Genomic DNA, 9885 nt, shown 5'->3' with positions numbered 1-9885 from the left:
GAAACACTTTGTTTCTTCTTTGACCCATCACAACTGCAACAACAAAGTCACTTGTGTCACACATCAATTCAAAAGGAGAGTTCCAATCAGGTGTAATAATTATTAGGGCTGAGATTAACCAATTTTTAAATTCCTCAAAATTTTCTAAACATGCTTTGTTAAAATTAAAAAAACAATATCTTTTTCTAAAAGCATACACAAAGGTTTAGAAGTTTTTGAAAAATCTTTGATAAACCTTCGATAAAAAGTGGCATGGCCTAAAAAATTTTGAACTCCTTTCACACTAACTGGTGGTGGTAATTTTTCAATTACGTACACCTTCGGTTTATAAATTTCGATCTCATTTTTGGAATATTTATGTCCTAAGATAATTCCTTCCTTAACCATAAAATGACATTTCTCCGAATTAAGGACAAGATTCGTCTCCTCAAATATTTTTAGTTACTTAGCCAAATTACTCAAACAAACATCATAAGTGTTACCAAAAATAGAAAAAGCATCTATGAAAACCTCAACAAAATTTTCTACCATATCAATAAATATTGCCATCATGCATCGCTAAAATGTGGTAGGTGCGTTACATAACTCGAAAGGCATTCACCTAAACGTAAATGTACCGTATAAGTAAATAAAAGTGGTTTTATGTTGGTCTTCTGGGGCTACAACTATTTGGTTGCATCCCAAATATCCAACTAAAAGTAGTAAAATTCGTTACTTGCCAGTCGATCTAACATCTGATCCATGAAAGGCTACGAAAAATGATCCATTCGAGTGGCTTTTTTCAACTTTCTGTAGTAAATACAGATTCACCAACCTGTGATAGTTCTCGTCTAGATTAACTCGTTACGTTCATTCTTGACAATCATGATTCCACCTTTCTTTGGTACACATTGTACAAGACTTACCCATGAACTATCTAAGATGGGGTAGATAATTCTCACATCTAACCATTTGATCACTTCCTTCTGCACTACCTCTTTCATGATAGGATTAAGTCTCCTTTTCCTATTGATTCTAGCTCGCTCACCTTCCTCTAGTAATCCTATACATACAGACGGAAGGGTTTATACCTCGAATGTCAGCTATGTTCCAACCAATTGCCTTTTCAAATTTCTTTAAAACAACAATCAATTGTTCCTTTTGGTGCTCTATTAATTCTGTTGAAATAATCACAGGCAAGGTAGAACAGTTACCTAAATAAACATATTTCAAATAGGAAGGAAGTACCTTTAGTTTGAGTTTAGGCCTCGATTGAAAACTTGGATTGTGTAAATTCCCAAACTTTCAATTCTAGCGATTCAAATTGTATTGGTTGAACATAACTCCTCGAATGGGCTTCCATCAAAGCCAAACATTCATCACCTTTTTCATCTCCCAATGGTTCAAACCCTAAGGTGTTCTCCAATTAGTCTTTTTCAAAATTGTTTTCCCATTCTATAGAAACCAAGGTTTCTAATTCCTCCATCACTGAACATTCCTCTATCGAATCAGGAAATTTCATTGCCTTTAGAACGTTAAATATTACTTGATCGTCTTGAACTCTCATTGTGAGTTCTCTTTTTTGCACATCTATTATCGTTCTTCCCGTAGCTAGAAAAGGTCTCAAAGGATGATCGGCACTTTCGTATCTGCTTCAAAATCTAAGACAATAAAATTAGTAGGAAAAATAAACTTGTCTACTCTTATCAAAACATCTTCGATCTTTCCTTCGAGTTATGCTAAAGATTGATCCACCAATTGGAGTGTCACAGTAGTGGGAATTATTTCACCTCTTCCCAACAACTTGAAAATAGATTTAGGCATCAAGTTGATGCTTGCTCCTAAGTCGCACAAAGCTTTACTATAGTAAGATTCTCCGATATTATAGGGTATAATAAAGTTTCCAAAGTCCTTCAATTTCAAAGGTAGCTTGTTCTATAGGAATGCACTGTACTTCTTCGTTAAGGCTACTGTCTCATACTTATTAAGTCTTTTCTTCTTGGATAGAATATCATTCATAAACTTCACATACTTGGGCATTTAGTCTGAAGCCTCCACCAATGGGATGTTGATGTGAAGTTGCTTTAGAAAATCCAAGAACTTCTTGAATTGCACCTCTTGTTTCTATTTATGTTGTTGGAGCCTTTAATGATGTGGAGGTGATGGAACTCTAGGTTGAATCAGACAACTTTTTTAGAATGCAAATCTGCAAAAGGAGTTGTTAGCTTATCAGAATGTACTAGTGTAGATTTTACCTCATCAGATTTATCAGCATCTGGATTTTCTAGTGTAGGAACTTCAACTGTTGGTTGACTTTGCTCCTTAATAGGCTCATCTTCTATCACAACCTTCTTGGGCTCCAAAATCTTATCACTTCATAATGCAACTACCTTATAATGTTCATTGCAAAAATATTTTGGATTTTCTGTATCGCTCGGCAAGGCTTCTTGTGGTCTATTACGAAGCTCAGTAACTAACTGTCTCATTTAGTTATCCAAATTTTTTAGTGTTGCTACTTGACTTTGGATTAATGCGTCATTATTTACCATGCACGCCTTCAAAAAATTATCCAAACTATTAGGTCATTCATCTTGTGGTGGTTTTGGAACTTGTTGATTAAACCCTTAAGATTGATTAAGTCTATGCTACATGTAGTTGTTCGATCCATTTCCTTGGTTACTCCAAGAAATGTTCGGATGATTACGCCATGAAGGATTATAGAAGTTGGACAGTATTCCTTGTCCACTTTTATTTTGAAACTAATTTCTTACGTAACTAATAGACTCAGGGTTTGAAGGGAAATTTTCAAAAGAATGGCCATCCCTATAATATACGCAAGAAACAATCTCATATTGACTTGGTGATTGAGCTTCAAAATTATTAGAACCATTAGTGGTAAACTGTTTTAACATTGAGAAAATAGAAGATACCTGAGCTGAGAGTGATGTCAATGTGTCCACTTCGTGTACTCTAGCTATTTATCTTCTTGAAGTTGCTCGATTTGTTGGTCATTGATAGTTGTTGCTAGTGATTCTCTCAATGATCTCATAAGCCTCATTATAAGACTTAGAAAAAATCACACCATTCGCAAAAGCATCTACCATCAATCTTGTGTATGCATTGAGACCGTTATAAAACGTCTAAAACTGGATACAATGCGGAATCCCATAATGAGGACACTTACGAAGTAAATCCTTGAATCATTCTCACACCTCGTACAAGGATTCATCATCCAATTGTGAAAATTTGGTTATCTCGTTTCGTAACTTGGCATTTCTTACTCAATGGAAAATACTTAACCCAAAGCCTTTCTATTAATTATTGCCAAGTAGATACTGAACTTGGTGGCAACAAATTCAGCAATGCTTATGCTCTACATTGCAACGAGTATGGAAACAGCTTCAACCTCAATGCGTCTTCACTAACACCAACTATTTTAAATGAATCACTCACCTCCATGAATAATCGATGGTGAAGATGTGGATCTTTTGTGGGCATACCATTGAACTAACCCCCCATTTGTAGCATTTGAAACATCACCGGTTTCAATTCGAATTATGATGCCTCAATATCTGGCCTCCTAATTCTCGAATATAATTCATTGAAAAGTGACACAGCGTATTGTCTTATGGCACGATCCCTATCATCAGCAATAAGAATTGGATTGTGCACATGATCGGCTCTATTACCTTATCCATCATTTTGATTTCTGAGTTCCATCTCGGCTTGTCTTTGAGTTGATCTCTCACGTCTTCTCTTCCTAAATGGTTGCTCGATTTCAGGGTCTATAGGTAATAAATTGATGACTCGATCTATGCTCATAAACACTTGAAAATAAATCACAAAAAATTCAAAGAATAAATTACTAGAGTTAAAAGTTAGATAGAAACGAAACTGGAAAAATAATTTCACAAAGAATGACTAAGGCAACAATCCCCGGTAACGATGCCAAAAACTTGTAATGCTTAGTTGGTGCAAGTGTACACAGTATTTCAAGTAATAAGTAAGTAAATGAGTTATCATCTCCACATGGACTGTGTATGTTAATCGATTAATTGTAAAATTATAAGTTAAAAATTTGGTGATAAAAACATAATAATTTGAGTGATGATGATTAAACTAGATTAATTTAATTAGATGCAAAATTGATCCCTAATGCAATTTTAATCCAAGTATGCAACTTATCTAAATGTATGAATGAATTTAGAAGTAGAAACACAACTTCAACAATCAATAACATGAATAGGCTAGGATAACTATAAACTTGATTCATTTTCATCATGCTGAACAATGTTCGGAAATATGGCAACTTGATCTTTCATGAGTTTGGAAACCAAATTAAGTCATTTCAGAATCTCTTACCTAGTGAAACAAACATTTTACTGATCATATTAAACTACGGGTTTCTTAGTATTTATGTGAAGTAACAGGGACGTGTTAGGTTTGAAACAGTTTAATCACATAAACCTAAAAACTATACAAGATAATAGATCTCATTAAAGTTATTAAGAACCTTCAATTTTGTCAGGTTAGGGTCTAAATGAAGCATGCGCTTTTCAATTATTGAATCCACTAGTCATCGTCTGGTTAGGATCGCTCAGCTAATTCTAATGCATCCAATCACATATGAATGAAATACATACTTGAATTTAATTGAAAACATGATCGACTAAGGCACAAACACTTTAAACATGAATCAAACAAATCTCATTGAAATAATGCAATTAACCTAGCAAAACAAATTTAAGCTACCATTGTTGATTTCAAGATCACAAAACACATTGCAAACATAATTAATTTAAAACAACAAGTAAGGGATGAATAAACTTTATTTCAAGTCGGCAGTTTCACAGACTCTGATTGAAGGTGTTTTCCTCCACTCCTCCTGTTGCACCTTTACTAATGGCTCCCCAATGTGGCTGGCCAAGAGATGATCTCTTCAAGGCTTTTTCTGGCTAAAAACTAAGAAAATATGGAATGATAGGCGTGGTGGATGAAGAGAGCAAGAGAGGGAGTGAAGAATGTTGTGAAAATAATGGATGAAGGGAAGAGTAAAGGATGATTGAAAAGCTAATATAGGTATGGTATTTATACTTGAAGTAAGTGGGAGAGTTTACTAAAAATAGTAGCAAAAATCACTTGAATTTTTCCCTTTTATGGCTGACCATGATATGTGGAAGAGAAGTTGGTTTGGTTGCTTGATTCAAATATGAATCATGCTTAAATTATGCAAGGGGTGGACGATTTCTGAAGCAAATATTATGTACCGATTTCCAATGTTCTTCCAAGTGTGATGACCTTCAATTAATTGTCCCAAAATTGATTTCTTGGTTGCGCAATTATGGTTGCTGAATTGGGCCTCTTTTCTCTTAAACTAGACGATTAATAACCCAACTAGCTTGCAGACTAGACCAGCATGTATCATCTTTTGTTATTGGGTCAAGGTGGCTTCTTAATGACCCATTAAGCTTGGTCTTGCCGTTCAACACATGAGAATTGTAATACCCCGAAAATTACTATAGTAAGAAAGTAAGATAATATTCCTGATATAGTAAAATAAGGAAATAAAGTGATAAAAAGGGTAATTTTGAGTTATGTCAGCATTAAAAAGTGAGAAAAGTGAGAAAAATTTTGTTGCTCAAGGGTAAATACTCAAAATTTGAGGGGTTAAAATGCAAATAAGAAAAAGTTAAAAGACCAATAGTGAAAATATTTTAAGGTTGGAATAATCTAGAAACTAAGGAAAATGGATGAATTAGGACCAAATTGAATAGGTGAAGAATTATGAGGGACTAAATCGTAATTTTACCAAATTAAGTAATGACTCAAGGATGGAATTTTAAAAGATCATGAAGGGTAAAAGGGTCATTTAGAAGAGAGAGAAATCTAGAAGATAATGATGATGTTAGAGATATTTTAGATTAATTAAATAAATAAATATTAGTTTATTAATATTTTAATTTGTTTTTTAAATGATATTTTATTATTTTATTATTTTATTATTTAGTATATATAAGTGGAAAGAAAGATGAAAAGGAACCAACCCACCATATTTTCCATGCAATTCACGTTAGAAGAGAAGAGAAGAAAGAAAGTTTTGCTTTCTTTACAATTTGGTCCTTCCACCAAAAAAATTCACCATTTTCAATTAGAAATCAAAAGAATTTCCATAGCCATCAATAGAGAAAGATAACAAGGAGACTATGGGAAGCTAGAATATCAAGTTGAATTCAAGAAATTGAAGCTGGAGGAGAGAGAAAATCAAGTTAAAGGTTGAAATCAATAGGACAATGTAAGAACATTGAGATTTCAATATATTTTTAAGTTTGATATTATTGAAATGGCATGGAAAAGATATTATATTAGAGTTTTCTTATATAAATTCTCATTTTCTTGATATATTAGTGAAGAGAAATAAGTGAAAGTGATGGGAAATATTATAGAGAAAGGGAATAAGGAAGTTATAAACTTAGTAATTAACATTTTGCACTAAAATAGTTTTGGACAGCAGAGCAAAGTTAAATTTAAAAATCACCATAAATTGTGGAACTGGAATTAGAGAATGAAAAAATATGAATTAAATCTTACTGAGTCTTGTTTCTCATAGAAGAAACTGTGTAAGTAATGGAATTGTAAATCAGGAGATATAATAGATTTTGTGACACAATGTCAGAATGATTTTGGGTTCCCCTATTCTGATTTTGGAAAATCATAAAATATTGTATAAAAATAATTATGGGTTATAATTTATATTTTTGAAATCCTTAAAGAGTCTTTTTTCAATAGAAACAAATGGGGATATCATCCAAATTCTGTACAAGGAGATAATTAATTTTTAGTGAAGAAGGGTCGGAACTGTCAGACAGCAGAACAGAGGTGACTTTAAAGAATAAACTGTACTTATTGGCTAAACCAAAAATTCTGAAAATTTTATGGTAAGAAGATATGTCAGTTTAGTTTTAGGGAAAATTATGAGATCCTAATTTGGAGTTCTTTAGCTCAAGATAAAAATAATTTAGTGGCTATGACTCAAATGAACAGTTTTGATTAAATTTACAAGTAAATAGTAAAATAATAGATAATGTTACTTATAAGCATATTATATAAATTAAGGATGTGAAATGGAGAGGAGGAGAAGGAAAATATATATATTAATATTCAGCTAGCATGGATAATTTGCACGTTTTAGGCTCGGGACTAAATTGAATAAAAATAAAACTTTAAGAGTAAATTTGTAAAATGTCAAAAGTGATCAAATTGCATGAAATGAATTGTTTTATTATTTAAATTAGTAAACTGAATGAAATATTAATTTGGATCAAGATTTGGTGGAAATTTGAGAAAAATCAAAAATTTCCAAAATGTCCCTGAATTTTGGTATTCTGCAACTTAGCTTGGTAAGTTCGTATGAACTATATTCTGTATAATTTTAATTTAAGTGAATGTTATTTGGTAATGAATATTATATATATGTGTGTGTGTTTTATTATTGGAATTGAATTATTATTGGCAATATGTATAATTATTTGATGCATTGAAATGATTATCGGAAGCTCGATTGAGTTGGAAGCTTGTTGGAGATATATCACATTATCCATTGGTTCTATCGATAATTTTGGATGATTTGATTCTGGTTATAATGGCATGTACAAGTGAAATTGGTTAACGTTAGCTCATTAATGTTTTGATTTTGATTGGTTATAAATATGAATGCTTGATGAAAAGAAAAGTCTGAAAATTAATTAGTAAACTCTGGTAATGCTCTATAACCCTATTCTGGCGATAGATACGGGTTAGGGGTGTTACAAGAATAATAGTTCATGTCCATGCAACATTATAATAAACTCAACTCTATGGTCTCGCTGCAGAAGTAAATTTAACATATTAATAAATAAAATGAAATACTTTAATTTTATGCACAAAATCATATCTAAAAAAACACAAATTTGCATACTTTATAAATTCATGTCCATTATTAACATTTAAGCAAAATTTACTTAATTAATTAACAAATACTCAAGATTAATATTACTTTTAAGTAAAAGGTGGTAAAAATTACAAGAAAAATTCTATATGGTTTCGAGTTTACACATATCTACAAACGTAAAACAAATTAGTTAACGAAGGAAATTGACACAAAAATCTACAATTTAACTTCACTTCCATACTAATACATTTTCAATATATATACATAAGGAAGGTTAAAGAAACTAATATTCAATTATCAAAATCATCGAGATAGTGCAAGATTTCACCAAATTCTTAAGTGGGACATTAGATTAACAGATAATCGAACAACTAAATTGTAAGACATTTAAATCAAAACACACATCATTAATCTCAAATAGAGTACATAAAATTACATAAGACTCATCACAAAATGAAAGTCTCAATCAAACTATTCAAAGAGGAGTTTTTTTCAAAATTATAAAAATTTTCTCGTTCAACTCAAACTCAAAAAACGAACTTAAATTTTCTTTCTATTCTTTCACTTTTTAATCAACCAAACAGAAACTAAAATTTCGATCACATGATCCAAACACCCAATTCCTAAATAAAACAAATTCCAAGTAAAAAGATTAAAGAAAATTTAAATCTATATCAATCTGGGCATAAACCAAAACTTTAAAAACAAAATAAACAAGATGTTAACTAACCTTCTGGTTATGTAGGCTTTCTGGGTATTTCTTTATTGTTTAGTACTTAAATAATCTAGGGAAAGTGATGGAAAAAATATATGGGTTTAGTGAGAAAATGCCACTAGTAAAGTTAGTAGTAGCATTTCTCCCATTTTCTTCAACAATTTAAAAAAGTGGAGTTTTGACTTTTGATTGCATTCATCTAAATCATTGGCATGTACTTTAGAGCTAATAGTAAAATAATTTTTTTAAAATTGATATCCTTCAACTTGAAGCAATTGTGAAAATAGGAAGGAGAGGGGGAAATATGCACTAAGTGAAAGGCAAACATGGCTTTTCTAAGACACCCAATGTCAAATGTTGAAATCAAGCATTACTTACAGAGGTTGAAAACTGCCTAGTGATACTAATAGCAGAAGGCTGGCTTTCAACTCCAAAAGAATTTAAAACAGCCCTAATAACCTATAAGTCAAGTAATAAAGAATATCACTTATTTCAAATGCCAATTAAATAATGAAACACACTTGACATGAACTAAAATGCTCCAAAAATTAAAAAAGAAAAGAAAAGAAAATACTCACCCTAGTAAGGTTTGGAACAATGCCTTCTCCTTGATCTCCAACATTAAAGGTCCCAAGAACCACACTGTGCAAGGCCTGCCCAACATGATTATGAGGAATGCTTGCAGCAGCATCATTTCCTATCACTTCATTTTTCAATTAACTCTTGATAGTCGCAGCTTTTAGTAAAATGCTCTAAACTTCACAGACCAGACAAGCACCAATGTACATATCAATACATTGATTAGAGTTATTTCCATTTGTATCTCCTAAACTTGTTTCGGACAAAGATTGTGATTGCGTTGGCTATCTTTCAACTAAAAAATGGAGTTTCAGAGAGAAAAGACTTGAGATACAAGAAAGGATCACTCCCCATTACATATGTATTGATAGAAATTTCAAAAGGGTTACTCCTCACATTTTTACTTCAATTTTGCTTCTTCTTCTTTTTTTCTAATAAATAAAAAATAAAAAAATTTGTTATGAGCTAAATTCAATAACTATTTCATAGTTGAATGAAAAGATTAAAAACCATTGATTTTAATCACTAGAAATAGGAACGAACTTGATTCTGTAATCCCTCCATTTTTTTTGCTCAACCTGTAATCCTTCCATTACTAATTTTGAATTGCCCAAATCCCTAAATCCTTTTTTTCTAATAGTGAAGAGATGATAAAGAACGGAAAAAACTAGGGAAATCACCAAAA

At 31.7% G+C, this 9885-nt stretch overlaps 1 non-coding gene across 1 annotated transcript; it reads left to right on the top strand.

The window, feature by feature from the left end:
- Window positions 1–3141: 3141 nt before the first annotated feature.
- On the top strand, window positions 3142–3248 carry LOC128040757 (small nucleolar RNA R71). The gene has a single exon (XR_008195563.1). It is a non-coding gene; the product is annotated as a small nucleolar RNA R71 (small nucleolar RNA).
- The last annotated feature ends 6637 nt before the right edge of the window (window positions 3249–9885 follow it).

The sequence above is a fragment of the Gossypium raimondii genome, chromosome 4 (genome assembly GCF_025698545.1).
Source record: "Gossypium raimondii isolate GPD5lz chromosome 4, ASM2569854v1, whole genome shotgun sequence".
Classification (NCBI taxonomy): Eukaryota; Viridiplantae; Streptophyta; class Magnoliopsida; order Malvales; family Malvaceae; genus Gossypium; species Gossypium raimondii.
This window is presented reverse-complemented; position numbering and strand designations above follow the sequence as displayed.